This window comes from Dasypus novemcinctus, chromosome 2, assembly GCF_030445035.2.
Source record: "Dasypus novemcinctus isolate mDasNov1 chromosome 2, mDasNov1.1.hap2, whole genome shotgun sequence".
NCBI lineage: Eukaryota > Metazoa > Chordata > Mammalia > Cingulata > Dasypodidae > Dasypus > Dasypus novemcinctus.
The window spans coordinates 178938360-178955269 of record NC_080674.1 but is presented as its reverse complement, the minus strand read 5'-3'; the positions used below and the strand labels follow the sequence as shown (position 1 = coordinate 178955269).

The window sequence follows — 16910 nt, the reverse complement described above, 5'->3', positions numbered from 1 at the left end:
TACGAGTGGATAATGACGACGGAGGACAGAGAGGGGCTTTGTGTGGAATGACTCTGCCTGACAATGACATGATGAAATAAATCTCCTCAGAGATCAGGAGGCTAATAAACTAAAGAGACCCTCAGGCAGGTTCATCCTCGCCTGCTTCAGACCTTTCCCCTAACACCCGAGTGTGAGGGTGACTGAGGGGAAAGGAGGGCTGAGTCCTGCTTGGGGCACGAGCTGGCAGAAAGACAAAAATCGGGGTTTGGTTCCTCTTTTGCAGGGGATCCACAAATAGGTTCTAGGAGAATGAAAAGGACTACAGAAGACCTTTTCCTCAACATGTGAAATGGAGGAAGGGAAACCGGAGGCGTGGAATGAAGCCTCGGCATGCTTGGGGCTGGATAGGCGGCACCTGCGCAATGTCTTCCTCCTGGGCTCTGCCCTGGGGCCAGGTGGCCCAAACCATTAACTCAAGAGCTCACAGCACCAAAGACCCCAGGGATGAGTGCCCGGGGGCCCTGTAGTTGGGGGCTGGAGAGGCCCCAGCTACAGCTTTTATGGTGGGGGCTTTGCCGGTGCTTCCCATCAGGAAGGTTAGGAGGAGCTCTGAACACAAGCCCGGGGGCACAGATTCGGAATGATTTTCTAGCAACTAAGGAAACAGTGTCTCTCATATGATGGGGGGAGGGGGCAGGGACAAAGGCTAGTTTCCTGCTCTGCTCAACTCCTCCTGCCCTGCATGAATCCCAAGACACTCAGAACTTCTGTTCAGTGCCCCAACATCAAAAGGAAGGCATCTGGGGAAGCGGCTGTGGCTCAAGCAGTTGGATGCTCGCCTACCACACGGGAGGTCCCAGGTTCAGTTCCGAGGCTTTCTATAGAAGACGAGTAAGACAGCAAACTGATGCAAAGGGCTGGCGTGGTGAGCTGGCACAACAAGATGACACGACAAAATGACAAAACAAGAGGACAGAGTGAGGAAACACAGTGAGACACAACAAGCAGGGAGTGGATGTGGCTCAAGTAACTGGCTGCTTCCTTCCCACATGGGAGGTCCTGGGTTCAGTTCCCAGTGCCTCCTAAAAAAGATGAGGGGAGTGGGGGGTATATGGGAACCTCTTATATTTTTTGAATGTAACATTTTTTGTGATCTATGTATTTTCCAAAAAATACGAAAGAGAGAGAGAGAGAGAGAGGGGGAGAGAGAGAGAGAGAGAGAGAAAGCAAGCTATATTTAAGCTATCCTTACAGCTTCTCTCTTCAGTTATGTTCCTTGTGTATTTTTATGATTCAGTTGTTTAGTTCTATATAATCGAGCAATAAATGAGAGCAACTAAAATTCTTTTCCACAGGTGGAAAAAAAAAAAAAAGATGAGCAGACACAGAGAGCAGACAGCAAGCTCAAATAACGAGGGGGTGTGAGAGAAATAAATAAATAAAATTAAATCAGTCTTTTTTTAAAAAAAGGAAGGCATCTGGGCATGTAACACAGTGAAGCCCGTGGTGGATGATGGGCTGTAGTTAACAGGACAAATATGAGACCATTCTTCCATGAACTATAACAAATACATAATACTAGTACATGGTGTTAACAAGAGGGTGGCTTATGGGAAAAATACACTAAATGTAAGCTATGGACTATAGTTAGCAGTACTATTTTGATGATGTTCTTTCATCATTTATAACAAATGTTCCACAACAATGCAAGGTGCTGGTGAGGTGATACATGGGAATTCTGTCTGTTATGTGTGATTGTTTTGTAAACTCACAACTTCTCTGATTAAAAAAAGGTAAAAAATTAATCAATAAAACACAATTACTTTTCAAATAACAAAAAAAAAAGGAAAGGCATCTGGGGAACTGGGTGAAATATGGTGCTTGATACCAAATGACTCCTCATTTCTCAAACCCTTTTTACACAGGGCCAAGTACCCGCTGTCCCAATTAAAAAAATAAGGCATGCCTGGCAATAATTTCTAAACCACCACCAATTTATGGAATAATCTCTCTCAAAGAGCATACCAAACTCCAGCCCTGGGAGGTCCCCAGCTTTTACTTTTTAACTAATTCTAACTAGTCACACAGGTTTCTCAACAATGGCTCACCTGAATTCCTCTGTGCCTAGCAAAACAGGAGGTATTTAAATAAGAGCCGTCTATTCTGCATGCACTGATTCTCTCAATAAGCATTTCAAGCATGCCCACTAAGTGCTAGGTATCTCTTCAGAGTGTCTTTGCACCAGCAAAATACAGATGCCAAGCCTAACTCCAGACCTGCTGCATCTATCTACAACAGGGGTTCTTAACCTTTTTGGTCCCACAGACCCCTTTGACAGTCAGGTGAAAACCATGGACCCCTTACTGAGGCCACACTATACTGTGCATTATTTAATAAACATATACACCCGCACCAACACATCCCCACAAGAATGTTGTTGGGTTTTTTTTTGAATTTCAATTCAAGTTCACAGACCCCTTGTTATGTACCCCTGGTCTACAAGAACTTGCCCTCTCCACACTCTTCTCTCCCTGCTTCTTACGGCAGGCACAAGGATCTGCTTAATCTTGCAGCAGCAAGCATCAAGGGCATTCTTGTCAAATGCTCTCTTGCCCATCTGATTCTGTTAGGAGATGGAGCCAGTACTTCTTCCCCCCAAAGCGAGGCTGAATAGAGCCTCTCCCTACACAAAGTCCTTGAATGTTGGCAGGTCTCCTCTTCCAGTCTTGATGTGGTTCTGAGATGCCTCCTATCTGTTTAGATCTCAGACTTGAATGTAGAGGATCACTGAAATAACGAACAGTGGCCATAGAGGAGTAGACGTTCTAGTGAAAACCATAATTAATCATGAACACTAGCACTTGCTAATAACAACAGTTAACTCTTGCTGAGGGCACACAACATTCTAGAAACCAAACGAAGCTCTTTACCTCAACCACTTATTTAATCCAACCCCCCCCCCTGGACTTTGGGGATAATTATCCCCTTTTATAGATGAGAAAATTGAGGTGCTGACAATTTAATCATCTTTCAAAACTGATGGGAAGCAGATGTGGCTCAAGTGATTGGGCTCCCATTTACCATATAGGAGGCCCAGGATTCAATTCCTGGGACCTCTCGGTGAAGGCAAGCTGGCCCGCGAGGAGTGCTGACCCGCATAGAGAGCTGGAGCAGCAAAATGATTCAACAACAACAAAAAGAGACAGAGGAGAGGCAATAAGAGACACAGCAGACAGGGAGCTGAGGTGATGCAAGAGATTGAACACCTCTCCCCCACTCCAGAAGGTCCCAGGATTGGTTCCCAGAGCCACCTAAAGAGAAGACAAGCAGACACAGAAGAACACACAGTGAATGGATACAGAGAGCAGACAGCAAGCACAAAATAATGGGGGTGGGAGAAATGAATAAATAAATAAATCTTAAAAAAAAACACAAAAAACCCAACACAGACTACACAATTAAAAGCTGGGTTGCAAATCCAGGCATCCTGACTCCACAGCCCCCATGCTGAATCATGGGACACTCAGTAAATGAGAATTTATTATTTTGATCCCTATACTTAGATTAATTAGGGACACAAGAATCATCAAAATCTGGGGCAAAAATTTTTTCACATACACAGCATTTTATTCAATAACAAGTACAAAAATACAGTCAGATTGACACAAGGATAAATATATAGACTGATAGAATTGAATTGAGAGTTCAGAAACAGACCCTCATATTTACGACCTCTTCCCTTCCCTTCCCTCTCTTCCCCTCCCTTCTCTTCCCCTCCTTTTCTCTTCTCAGCTGTGACTCCAGACAGAATCCATAGTTTTATAATCTCCTCTCTGAGTTTTATGGAGAGTGCCTTTACCCTTCTGTGTTAGCCTCTTAAAACACAGAATCAACCCTAAAAAGGGCATTGGAAAGTGTGGCCCATAATCTGAAAATTTAATTGATCAACTGAGCACTTAGAAATCATTGCCTACTCAAACATCACTCCCTGTGTAGCACCCATGTCCAGCCCAGCTCAGCAAGTCAGTATCTTTACGGGTTCGTTGGATCTTAGCACCTGACAAAGCAATGCAAGTATAATGCACACCCACTGAAAAGGGAGATGGCTAATATTATAAAAGATGCAGGATCTGAGGAAGTCAGTGAAGGTGATGTTGAAGCAGTACTGAAATCACACCCAAGGAAGGGTGGAGTTAAGAAGTGAGGAGGAGAAAATTCACCAGGATGGAGAACAGGCAACAGGCCGGTCAAGAGAGAAGGATGTCAATGGTAATGAGGGATTTAAAGAGGACCCTGGGAAATCTAACAAAGCCCTCCCCAGTTTTTTGCAAAAAATGACCTTCTTTATGAGTCTGCTGGGAAAGTCAAATGAGAAGAGAAAGGTGTCCTTTCTTGCTCTCAGTAATTGTGTCAGAATAATTATGCAAAAGGTAAGTCAATACTTTGTACTCAGAATTAGGGCAGAGTTGCGACTAGAACTAAAGATTTGTTAACTTTAACTTAAAAGACACTTATTGTCATAATTTTTAGGTTTGCTTCTCAAAATAAAGTCCCAATCGAATCCCTCTGCCACTCCCCACACCCCCAGCCCATTATTTCCTATAAACTTCTGGACTCTGTTTTAAGTGGTTTCTCTTCTAAATGAAACCACCTTGAAATAAGAGCCCCCTGCACGGTCAAGCCCTCCCTGCTCTGCCTGCGGTGGGAGACACACTGCTAAGACTTAAGCAACAATACAGAACTTTCCCGTCTATTGTTCCATCTGATGCCTTCAAGAACCCCAGGGCTTCCAAAACTATATATCGTTATCCTGCACAGGTATATCCCACTTTGTAGTTTACAAAGCTCTTATTACATCCTCTATCTCATGGTAACTCACAAGACTCTTCTCCCGTAGGCAGGGCAGAAATAACACATTTTACAGATGACGAAACTGAGGTTCAAACTTAAAGAACTCGCTGGCAGCCCTATAACTCACTGATGGAAGCTTTCAAACTGGAACCCCAAGTTTTAACAGCTTATCCACTCCTCGAGGACACCCGGGCCTCCCAAATTTAGGGAGGATGAAAGTCCTGTGGGCTGGTAACACCTTTTATCAGGCCAATGCATTCTTTTTAAATGTCTGCAAGGCTGCCCTTACAACATCCAAAAATACCTCGGTTCCTTTCACAGAAACATATCCAAGGTCTTTAAGCATTAACAGTGATAATTAATATACTTCCACGACCCTATCCTGACTGTTCTGCGTGGAAAATAAGTACCAGAGGTGCTCTGGATCAACTGTTCAGAATTTACAGGCCTTGAAGCCCTCGTGTGGGTCTGCAGCATGATAGCTTCTTGTCAGACGCAGTGGTTAAGATGTTACGGTTTTGCATTCCGTTATCTTTGCAGAAGATTTATGTCAAAATAAAATGCTTGGAACCATTAAAAAAAAAAAAAGATGTAACAGTGTTCTGGAATGCCAAGAGCGGAGCACATGAATTATTAAGAAATGTCATCAGTGGGAGACTGAGTGGGGGTGCTGGGGGAAAAAAAACCCCAGCTCTGAGAAGTCTGGACCCCTGAGGACTAGGAAGAAGTACCCCTGGAGGAGAAAGTTCACCCCCTTGAGATATGAGCCTGTAACTCCTCTGCAACCAGCTCTGTGTGCTGCTGCCCAGCAGGCAGCGGTGCGGTGGAACCAAGGGTGTTCCAGAGTCAGGCAGACCTGAGCTCGGCCACCTACCGGCTGGGTGACCTTGGCCAAGTTACTTGCCCACCTTGGAAGTCTCAGTTTTTCTCATCCCTTCTACCTGCTGCGAAAATGGTATGAGATCACGTGGATACACAATTAGCACAGTGCCTGCCGTGTGGTGAACACTCAAAACATCAAGGTTGTCACCGATAAATCAAAATGCCAGACACAGTATTCAATAAATGTTAGGTTCCTTCACCAAGGAGGTATTCCTGTGTCCTGGCACAGGGGACTCCATGACCTCAAAACCATGCATGGATGGGAGAGGGAATTCACGCTGCGGGTTTCAATTGGTACAACGGGAAATCCATGCAGATCCTGGATTCTTAGGGCTGGGAGGTGGTTATAGAATAAGAACTCCAAGCTTCTGGAAGGAAAGCCCAATCATTGTTTGGAGGGGATAAAAGGGAAGGAGTTGCTTCACACTGGAATTGAAAGCCCCTCTTGCTCCCTCCCTGGGGCCCAGGTACAAGTATTTGGCAGGGGATGCTTGGCCAAGCCCTACTGCCCAGAAGGATGGAGATGATCAGGGGTCAACACCACAGCCCTCATCCATCCACAATGTGGTCTGTTCTCTGCCCAAGGATCTTCAATGGCTCCCAGGTGCCTGTGGGTTTCCTGGGCTGGACCTTCAAGGCTCTTCCTCATGAGCTTTTGGGAGTTCTCCCCCCTTCCATGAGCCCTCTCCTCCACACAATCTGGTCTACTCAATGTGTCCCCTCCCAAGTATACCTTGTACCTTCCTGCCTCCATATCGCCAGTCTGTGAGTGTCTTCCATAATCTCCTTGTCCCATTCATCACCACCTACCTCCTGCATCCTGCAAAACCTTGAAAAAGTCTCAGGAATCCCTCTTTGGCCCAACCCTTTGAGCATGAATTCAACTCCGTATCAAATTTCACTGCTTAAAGTTTCTATATATGTGCCATTGGCTGGGGTCATAAACACACACTATTTCTGCAATTCCCAGCCCCTATCACTGCCACTTGGACCTAGACAAGTGGCTGCCCGATTTTAGCTCCACAGTCCTACCTCCCATGGCCACTCCCCTGTGCAGCTCTATCAGTCCCCTGGACCAATTACCCTGATCTTTAAGTTTGCCCTCTCCCTTCCTTTGCTCCCAGCAATTCAGAAAAAAAACCAGGCCAGTTGGATGTAGGCTGTGCCTAATCACGGCCCCCCCACACCCCCCATCTGAAGTCTTTCAGTAAGCCCCATCATCACAGGGGGTGTCTGATGAAGCACTTGGCACCAGCGCCCTGGGAACAGGAAGCTGCTTCCTCCCATTACACGGTGGTGTCCGACGCAGGGCTGCAGCCTTGGCTCTGAGCACTGAAGCCTGCTGGCATGGGCTGGCGGCAGAATGGCACTAAACGAGCGGAGTGATCATAATTAGCTAACGATGCCTACTCCTGACCCTCCTTGGGAGACGGGGAGCAGGGGGCTCAAAAGCTGCTAGCAACAGATAACAGGGGCTTTCTTCTACTGCCTCTGGGTGAATCACCTGGTCCTCTTTATGGCTCGTATACTAAAGGGTTGGGGAGGACTTGACAGTCCAAAGGCCTGGCAGGGACATATCTGATGACTGAGACCCTACTTTTTCCCCAAATCTATTTTTCATCAGCAAATGACAACCGCACCCCTTTGAAGAAGAATGGATATTTTACCTCCACTTGAAAGGCCTGGAGGGAAGGAGATGAAAATGCCATCCCAGGGTTAGATCTGAAGCATACCAGCCTTTTGATGTTTAAGATGAGAGGTGGGAATTGAAATCTGGGTCGCTGGCTGAGACATCAGTAACGATCTGACAAGACGTGGTCTTGCCCAGTGCTTGAGCTGGAGGGATTTCTCTGTTAGTAATGCCCCTGGCTTCCATTATCCGTGCCGCGCTGGACATTGGGTCTCTGAAGGATGATGACTCCTACACTGGCCCTACCCTGGAGGGCTGGTAGCCAGATAAGGCTGCTGCTTTCCTTCCCTCCATCTCCACCTGCTTAGCACCTAAGCATGCTGCGGACCTTAGCTCAAGCCCCGCTTCCCCCAGGGAAGCCTGCCTTCCTTGTCCGCCCTGATGAGGACAAGGCCCAGTACTCATCAGCCCACCTGCCAGAACCTTGAAACTCTCTCCTGTAACCCATGAAACAGCTGCCACAGGAGTTGTTTCATGTGTCTTCAACCACTGCATTGTGGTCTCTCTGTAAGCTTCATATGCCCAGGGGCTATGTCTGTTTTCTCTCCTTGAAATCCCTGGCTCTTGCATGGGAGCTGCTGGTAGTGAGCTCCCAAGAGAGGTCCCGATAGAGAGCACAGACCAGGCTGGACTGCCTGAGTTCTAATTATGGCTCTGTCACTTACTAGCTAGGGAACCTCAGGAAAATGACTTGACCTCTCTGTACCGCCATTTCCTTCCTTATAACAGGAAGACAAGAAGCAAGAGAAATGAAAACGTGGTTCACACAAAAACTTGTACATGAATATTCACAACAGCATTACTCATAGAGCCTAAAAGTAGAAAAACCCAAATGTCCATCAACAGTGGAATGGATAAACAAAATGTGGTATATCCATACAAAGGGAATATTACTTGGCTATAAAACGAAGTGGAATACTGATACATGCTACAACAAGGATGAACCTTGAAAACATTATGCTAAGTGAAAGAAGTCGGTCACAAAGACCACAAATCACGTTTCCATTGAGATGAAAAGTCCAGAATAGGCAAATCCACAAAGACAGAGTAGATTAGTGGTTGTCTAGGGCTTGAGGGACTGGAGGTAGGACAGCAAAGAGGCATGAGGTTTTGTTTTGGGGTCATGAGACATTCAGAAATTAATTGTGGTGATGGTTTCACTGCTCTGTGAATATACTGAAAGCTTATATGTACACTTTAAATGAGTGAATTGTCTGGCATGTGAATTATATATCAATAAAGCTGTTAAAATAATACCTACATCATCATGTTGTTATAAGGGTTAAATTAAATGTATTATTTAGTTGTCAAAGTGTTACCTAAACTAACCATGTAACAACTAACACTCATTAAGCCTCCACCGCACACCCGGCACTCTGCTACACTTTACAAGTAGTACCACATTTCAACCCCACAGCCCTGTGCGTTAAGTAATGTATTTTCCCCATCTCACAAATGAGAAAACTGAGTCTCACAGAGGTCAAGCAACTTGCTTAAGGTGACAAGGCGGGTACATGGCAGAACTAGGCAAAGCCCATGCCCTAAACCTTCACCCAGAGACAGAATAAAGTTCCCCAAACTCAGAGGCCCCTGGACTTCAAGTGGAAACCATTTGGCAAAAACAAAAGTTTTTCTTTTCAGAATAATCAAATTGTTCTAAATTTTTTTGTGATGAATGCACCACATTGTGATTACATTAAAAGCCATTGGTTATACACTTTGGATAGATCATACGGTATGTGCATATATCTCAAGAAAATCAACAAACAAAAACCAATAGTCTTTAACATAGAATGGGAGCGTCGCCCTCAGGAATGGCAGCTGTGCCCGGACACCCTGTCCTGCTAGGAAACTAGCTGTGGGGCAACTCCCTCCCTCGCCAAGTCCCAGGACCCTGGGTGTCTGGTTTCCAGGAGGAGTCCTGCAGCAGAGCACCTCTTCTCCCACCTCAAATCTCCTCCCTTGTGAAATTCCAAGTGTCCTCACACCTGCCCAGAGGTCAATGCCTGCTCTGGGGCCCCCAATCCCTACAATGACCACCTTGTTTCTTGTGACCTTCCAACATTTTTAATACATGAAAATCCCTTCCAATTCACACTTTTAAAATCTTTTTAAAAGGCAAGTGAGATCACATCATTTCCCTGGGTAAGGCTTCCCGGTACCCACACTCCTATGCAGACCTCAAAACCCCTCTTGCCTCCTCCTGCCCAGCTCTCTAGTCTCCGCCAGCTCCTACCATTTTCTCCAAGGCTTATTCACACGACCACCCCCCAGGACTTCTGACCTTTCTATCTTTATGTCCAGCACATTCCAACTCGACTCTTGTCATTTTCCATGCCAGGAATGTTCTCCTTTCTCTGCACAGCTGGCTCCAGTTTAGCTGTCCCCTTCCCAGCAAGGACTTGTCTGATCCAGCCATCTTAATTAGGACCCCTCATTGATTCAACAAGGCACCCTTTCATCTCCTGCATGGCACATATGAAAAATGGCAACTGTGTGTCTATTTCTTTGTTTAGTCATTTAATTTGTCCCCACCCGCAGCCTAGATGATGCAACCTAGGGACAGAGGGACGGCATCTGTCTTGTTCATCACCAGGCCTGCAAGGAGGTGCTTCACGTATATTTCAGGGTTTCTCAATCTTGCACGACGGACACTTGGGTGTCGTTCTCTCTTGTGGGGTGGTGGTGTCCTGTGCATTGTTGGAGGGCAAGCAGCATTCCTGGCCTCTACCCACTAGATGCCAGGAACATCACCCCAGCGGTGCCAACCAAAAATGTCTCAGACACTGCAAAATCTTCCCGACTGAAAGGACTGATACATTTGGTGAATGGCTGAGTAAACCAAAACTAAGGAAAAAAGAATTTTACCCAGAGTGTCATACAGATTGAGAGTGGGGTATAGGAATGCTGAGAAGGGGGACCTCTCCCCATGAGCAGGAGGAGGGGAGAGGAGAGTCACAAGACCGGGGCTTTGTAGGACCCCGACCGTTTGCCACCTTCCATCGGTGTGGACAGCTGGGGAGCTGGCAAGGGGAGTATCAGGCAATGCTCCTTTTTATTAGTTTGTCACCCTGATCTTTACTTAACCCAAGGTTACCTAGCTGAGCGCGAATTTCTAAGTGAGGTCATAGTACATTAGCAATAACGGTGCCTTGCAATCGCCATTAGAAACAACGGCTAGCATTGATGGAGCACGGTGCTAAGTACGCCACACACATTTTCTAGTTTAACGCTACATCCTGAGGTAGACCTCATCAGCTCCTGCACACATGAGAGAAACGAAAGCACAGACAGATTCGGTATCTTTGCCCACAGTCACAAGCTGAAAGGCAAAGGAGGAGGGACTTGAATCCACTTGCTTTAACTCCAGCTGTCTAGCATTAACTACTCATTTATATTGATTTCCTAGGAAGTCAGAACCCAGACCACACAATTCAAATGATGAATTCCATCTTTACTCCCCAAAGCCACGTCAGGGTCTAAACGCCCGGGAAGAGCATTCTGAAGCACAGGCTGGGATCCTTTGGATGCGGGATCCTGAGAAGGTTGGAGATCACAAGGTGTTGTTTTAAAAATGAGAACCTAGAGAGTAAACTACACTGTACTCTATAATCCGTGCTTAGTGGCAATGCTCCAAAATGCGTTCATCAATTGTAACAAATGCACCACACTAGTGAAGGATGTTAATGTGGGAAAGTGTGGGAGGGGAAGGGAGTGGGGCATATGGGAACCCCCTATATTTTTACTGTAACATTTATGTAATTTAAGTGTCTTTTTAAAAATTATAAAGTATATTTAAAAAAACAAAAAACTAGAACCTACCCTGTCTCTTTTCTGGGACCGAAAATTAGAGAAGCAGAGATGGCTGGTCTCACCAGAAAGGCCTTTGGAAATCATTTACTGCTGAGAATTTCAAACTGGCTTCTGGGGAATCCACAAATCCTGACAGGCTGGGCGCAGTGGGGAGGAGGTGGCAAAAGGAAGGTTTCATTTAACGAACAACGTAAAATTCCATTTGAATAAACGCCTCCATTGCTTAAAAAATTGTTTGAAAACCCCGGATGGAGTCCAGTGTCCTCATTTTATGGATGAAGAAACTGAGGCCCAGGAAGGAAAGATTGACTCCACGCCACAGAGATGCCCTAACCCTGGGGTGGGCAGAGGAAAGGCAAGGACAATGCAGACCAATGGAGCTGTGTTTGAACCCTGGTTCTGCTACTTAACTTCTCTAAGCCTCAGTTTAGTCATCTAAGAAATGGGGTTAATTGTGTCTTCCTCATCAAGTTTTGAAAAAATTATAAGAGCTAATGAATGTAAAGAGCTTGGAAGACGGTTGTAAGTGGTTGGTTGCCAGCTGTCAGAGCTACCTGGAGACAGTCCAGGGGTCAGACCAGAGGCTTTGGAGCTTCCAGATGGATTTGTGTTCAAATCCCAGCACTTCCACCTCCAGCTGTGTGACTACGGGCAGATCATTTCCACTCTTTGGGCCTTAATTTCCTCATATGTTAAACTGGCATCATAATTCCTCGCTTACAGCTATGTTGGGAGGCTCAGATCATATGAAGCATGGAGAAGGTGTAGCACACTGCCTGGGACATAAAAGATGCTCAACAAATACTTGCTATCAACACATGCCACTTTCAACTTCTGTGACAGCTCTTGGTGAACTGCTGCCGCGATGCTCCCGTGAGTGCCCAGGGAGTATCCACCAGGGACCTCAACTCCTCCAGGGCACATAACGCAAAGGAACTTGGAAGATGACCTGCACCAGCAAGAGGCAGCTCTGGGTGACGAGTGAAGCATGACTTAGAAGCCCCCACCTTACAGCTTTCTCAGAAAGAATGTGTTGCATGATTGCACCTTTTATCTTGATTTTCTTATGAGAGGAAAGTAAAATAAATAAATAAATAAATGCAAGAACTCCAAGGTCAGGTTCACTTCCCCCCAGTCTCCTCCTGGGCTAAAGTGAAATGTCAAGAATGCAGCCCAAGGGCCCAGCTTACATTCCCACCCGCTTGGTATCCAGGATACTGGAGGGACCTGTTGCATTCCATCCCACCAATCAGCCTCCTGAGCCAGCGGAGGTCTCCTGGATACATCCTGGGTTGCCTCCCTGCTGGGGGCAGGGCCTGCCAAATGTTTCGGGGGAGGATAAGAGAAGGGTCATCCATTCACTCATTCGTCTAACATGTATATTCAGGGTTCTCTAGAGCCAGGCACTGTGGATAGTTTTATGGTAAAACAGCCAGAGCCCCTGCCCTTGGGGAGCATGCAGGGCTTTGGAGGAGAAAGCAGTCACACAAAAATCTGGGCAATTCTGCAAAGAAGTACACAGTGGCATGAGTACCACTGAATATGTGGGGTGGGGGTCCAACCTTGTCAGGGATGTGAGGGAAGTCTTCAAGTAAAAGATAACTATGGTCTGATCTGAGAGTGAGCAGGTGTATATAGGTGAGAGAAGAGGGAAGAAAGTTCCAGGTAGACCACATACCAGCTGAAGAAGCAACTAGAAAATGACCTTGAATTAAAGATTCAATGCGGAACAGCAGAATATACCTGTCTACATATAATAACATGACTTCGGGAAGCGGTTTGACCTAATGTAAGGGGGAAATGGAAAGGAGAAATGAGATTATAAGGCTGTGAGTCTCTAAAAAAGAGTCTGGAGGTTGTCAGAAGGAATACCCCTATGTACAACTGAACAGAGTCTAAGAGACAGATAAGGTAGATACAACCCCAGGTATTGGTTCTTTTGAGGGATAAAGAGACCCATGGGTTCTATGGTCATGGCAGAAGGGGTTCACTGCCATGACAGATGGCCCTTCTTTGGAGCTGGTGTTTCTGCGTGATGGAAATGGACTCAGAGGGGATCTCTTTTCACAAGACTTGCATGCTACTTTATTGGAATTGTAGTTGGTGCTGAGTTTAAGATATATGTAGGGGATTTGAATCTCTGGACTGATAATATGACACCCAGGCCCAGAGCCTCAACAGACTTCAGCTCCTACACTTTGACTTATTGGACTTACTCCACTCAGCTAACATGGAGTTGAAGAAGGTCAACCACCACAACATGGAGCCTAGAGTGTCTACAACTGGAAGCGGGAGGAGTGCATCCAGTACCCATATGGAATCTAAGCCCTCACTTGACATAGATGTGCAATGGACACAACCAATCCAATGTCCACAGAGAAAATGTGGAATGGGTGTGGGAACGGTAGCCATGGTGGCTGCTGGGTGTGGGGAACGGGAGGAAGAGATGAGATGTGGAGGCGTTTTCGGGACGTGGAGTTGTCTTGGATAGTGCTTCACGGACAATTACGGGACACTGTAGATCCCCCCAGGGCCCACTGGATGGAACGTGAGAGAGTCTGGGCTATGATGTGGACCACTGACTATGGGGTGCAGTGATGCTCAGAGATGAACTTACCAGGTGCAATGGATGTATCACGATGATGGGAGAGAGTGTTGCTGTGGGGGGAGTGGGGGGCGGGGGCGGTGGGGTTGAATGGGACCTCATATATTTTTTTTAATGTAATTTAAAAATAATAATAATAAATAAATATTAAAAAAAAAAAAAAAAAAAAAAAGAAAGTTCCAGGTAGAGGGGCTGGCCTTGCAAAGACTCTAAACTGAGAGTGAGCAGGTGTAGACAGGTGAGAGAAGAGGGAAGAAAGTTCCAGGTAGAGGGGCTGGCCTTGCAAAGGCTCTAAGCTGAGAGTAAGCAGGTATAGATAGGTGAGAGAAGAGGGAAGAAAGTTCGAGGTAGAGGGACTAGCCTTGCAAAGGCTCTGTACGGCACAAGGGTGCAATACCTTTGAAAGCCTGCTGCCTGAGTGCAATGGGGCGGGAGAGGCAAAATCTGGGTCCAATTTACATGCAGCGTCCCATGCGGCCTGTCAAGGGAGAGCAGACTTTTAACTAAGAGCCACAGCAGCATCAAAGTGTTTAATGCAAGGGGAAGGCATGCTCAGACTACACTTCTTTAAGAATCTTCTAACAAGATCATCTTAGAGAATGGAGTGGAGGAGGAAACCAGTTAGGGAATTTTAGCAGCAATTTCCAATTCCCCAAGATGATGGCTGGGGGGTGGGGGTGCTGTGTGGGTACAGCCCGGTGGGCTCTTTCCCAAACGTCCCTCTCCCCCATACTCTCTGCCGGAAGGCCCTGGCAGCCATGCCAGTGCTGAGCTCGGCATTTCTGGATGGACACAGCTTCAGAGAAGCCTCTCTGAGCTGCAAAGGTCACATCTTTAGGACCTGATGAACCTACAAATGGACTTACATAAAAGTCTGCTCCAGGGAAGGCGAGCAATTTTCCCTCCTGAGGGCTCATGGCACTGGATGAAGCAATAAAGGCCACGAGGAGATGGTCAAGGACTGTACAGACACAGGTTTCTCAGACATTTCTAGTGTGAAATGGGCACCTCCTCCAGCTCCAGAAGGGGTGGGAGGGAAAGGGTTCTGTAGATGCTTGCCATACACCTGGGAGGGACTCCAAAATATTTGAGGAAGGAGGGTATGGCAGTTTAATATGGTTATGAATTCCAAATATAATGGATTATGTTTGTAATCTGCTCTGTACCTGGGTGTGATGAAGTTACAATTACAGTTTTGATTGGGCCACATCATTAGGGCGTTGAGTCCCCACCCCTTGGTGGGAGGGGACTCACAGAAAAGGCATGGTGAAGGACAGAGTTGAGGGTTTTTGATGTTGGAGTTTTGATGTCGGAGTTTGATGCTGAAGCCTTTAGCTGGAGCCCCAGGAAGTAAGCTCACAGAGGAAACAGAAGCAAGCCCTAGGAAGAGAGAAACCCTGAACCCAGGAAAGAGAAGCCTGAGGAAGGGAGGAGCCCAGGAAGCCTGAACCCTCACAGACGTCGGCAGCCATCTTGCTTCAACACGTGGAAATGGACTTGGTGAGAGAAGTAACTTATGCTTTATGGCCTGCTATCTGTAAGCTCCTACCCCAAATAAATACCCTTTATAAAAACCAACCAATTTCTGGTATTTTGCATCAGCACCCCTTTGGCTGACTAATACAGAGGACAAGAAGATAAGTGGTTAGTTAATTAGTTGGTAGTTTCCTTGAAACCCTGATGTGCCTCATGGATTTTTTTGGTTCCCTGAATGCAGAGATTCTGTAAAGGGTATCTCTCCCCACCCTTTTTTTTTTTTTCACAATCAATGGATTTGGCATAATCACATAGTTGTACATTCATCAATTCAATCATTATTTGAGCATTTACATTATTCTAATAATAATTAAAAAAAACAAAAAGTAGACAAACAAAAACTCCTCAGCTCTCCATCTTTCTATGGTTCCCTGTCATACATAGCTCCTATTCTATGTCTGTCTCTCTAGTTTATTTGTATTTATATTTTGTATGGACAGAGTCAAGCAATATATAGTACCTTGTGTCTAGTTTCTTTCCTTTAGTATATTTCCTTTCTATCCTTTCTGAAAGATTAATAATATATTATTATATACTACTGTCCTGGTTTGCTCTGGCTGTATTTTTGCCTGATATTATCTTGTAACACTAACATAAATTTGCTCAGTTTCAAAGAAAGTCTTAGATATCCAATATTCGTATTTCACATGAGGTTTCACTATGCTATACAGTCCCACGTTACATTTTTTAGCTTTCCTTCTAGTAATATACATGACCTCCGACTTTCCCTTTCAACTACTGTCATACCCACATAATAGCTCTGCTAGTTACAAACAGTATGATGTGCTTTCACCTTTCCTATTCATTTCCAAAGATTAACAAACAACCTTTTTACTCATTGTGCACAGATTAACCCTCAGCTTTCCATTCTCTATCCTCATTCTCTTTTCTGGTGACTATATTCTAGTGATTAACTCCATGAGTTTACACAATATATTTAGTTCGTAGTTACGCAATCATACAGTATTTATCCTTCTGTGTCTGGCTTGCTTCATTCAACATAATGCCCTCCAGGTTCATCCACATTGTCCCCTCCTTCTTATTTACAGTGAAAAAAGAAAAATTTTACAGAATATAATGAAAATTAAAAAAACAAAAAAACAAAAACAACTTCCCCTTCTTCACCCACCAATGCAAGCCCCTAAAGTTACCACTAACATCTCCTTTGTATCCTTCCAGAAATGTTATAAACATACCAGCATGTATATATACCCAGAACACACATGCACATATATACATATATATGCTGATAACATACACATACATGGTACTTCATCAAACCTAAAGCCTCATCTATAAAACACAGGATCACTATATGTACAATTAAGAAAGAAAAATACTGCCGATATACTATGACCCAATCCTTTCCTTGCCTTAAACACTTGATATTTATTGGAAAAGTTTACTCAGACCTATTTAGACATCAGTTGTATCATATGGTTCTTTTACATTTGTGAAAAGAAAAATATAAGTGAAATAAATTAGCTAAGGCATTCATAAAACTGAACCTCCTTTCAGCTCATCAGTACCTGTCTTTTTCTCAGTGCCATC

At 45.2% G+C, this 16910-nt stretch overlaps 1 protein-coding gene and 1 non-coding gene across 4 annotated transcripts in view; both read right to left on the bottom strand.

Moving 5' to 3' along the window:
• Nucleotides 1–16910, bottom strand: part of WWC1 (WW and C2 domain containing 1) — a 158167-nt gene that overhangs the window by 107746 nt on the left and 33511 nt on the right. The gene's annotated exons all lie outside the window — the stretch shown is intronic.
• LOC111766580 (small nucleolar RNA SNORA26) lies at nucleotides 3773–3890 on the bottom strand. The gene has a single exon (XR_002798601.1). It is a non-coding gene; the product is annotated as a small nucleolar RNA SNORA26 (small nucleolar RNA).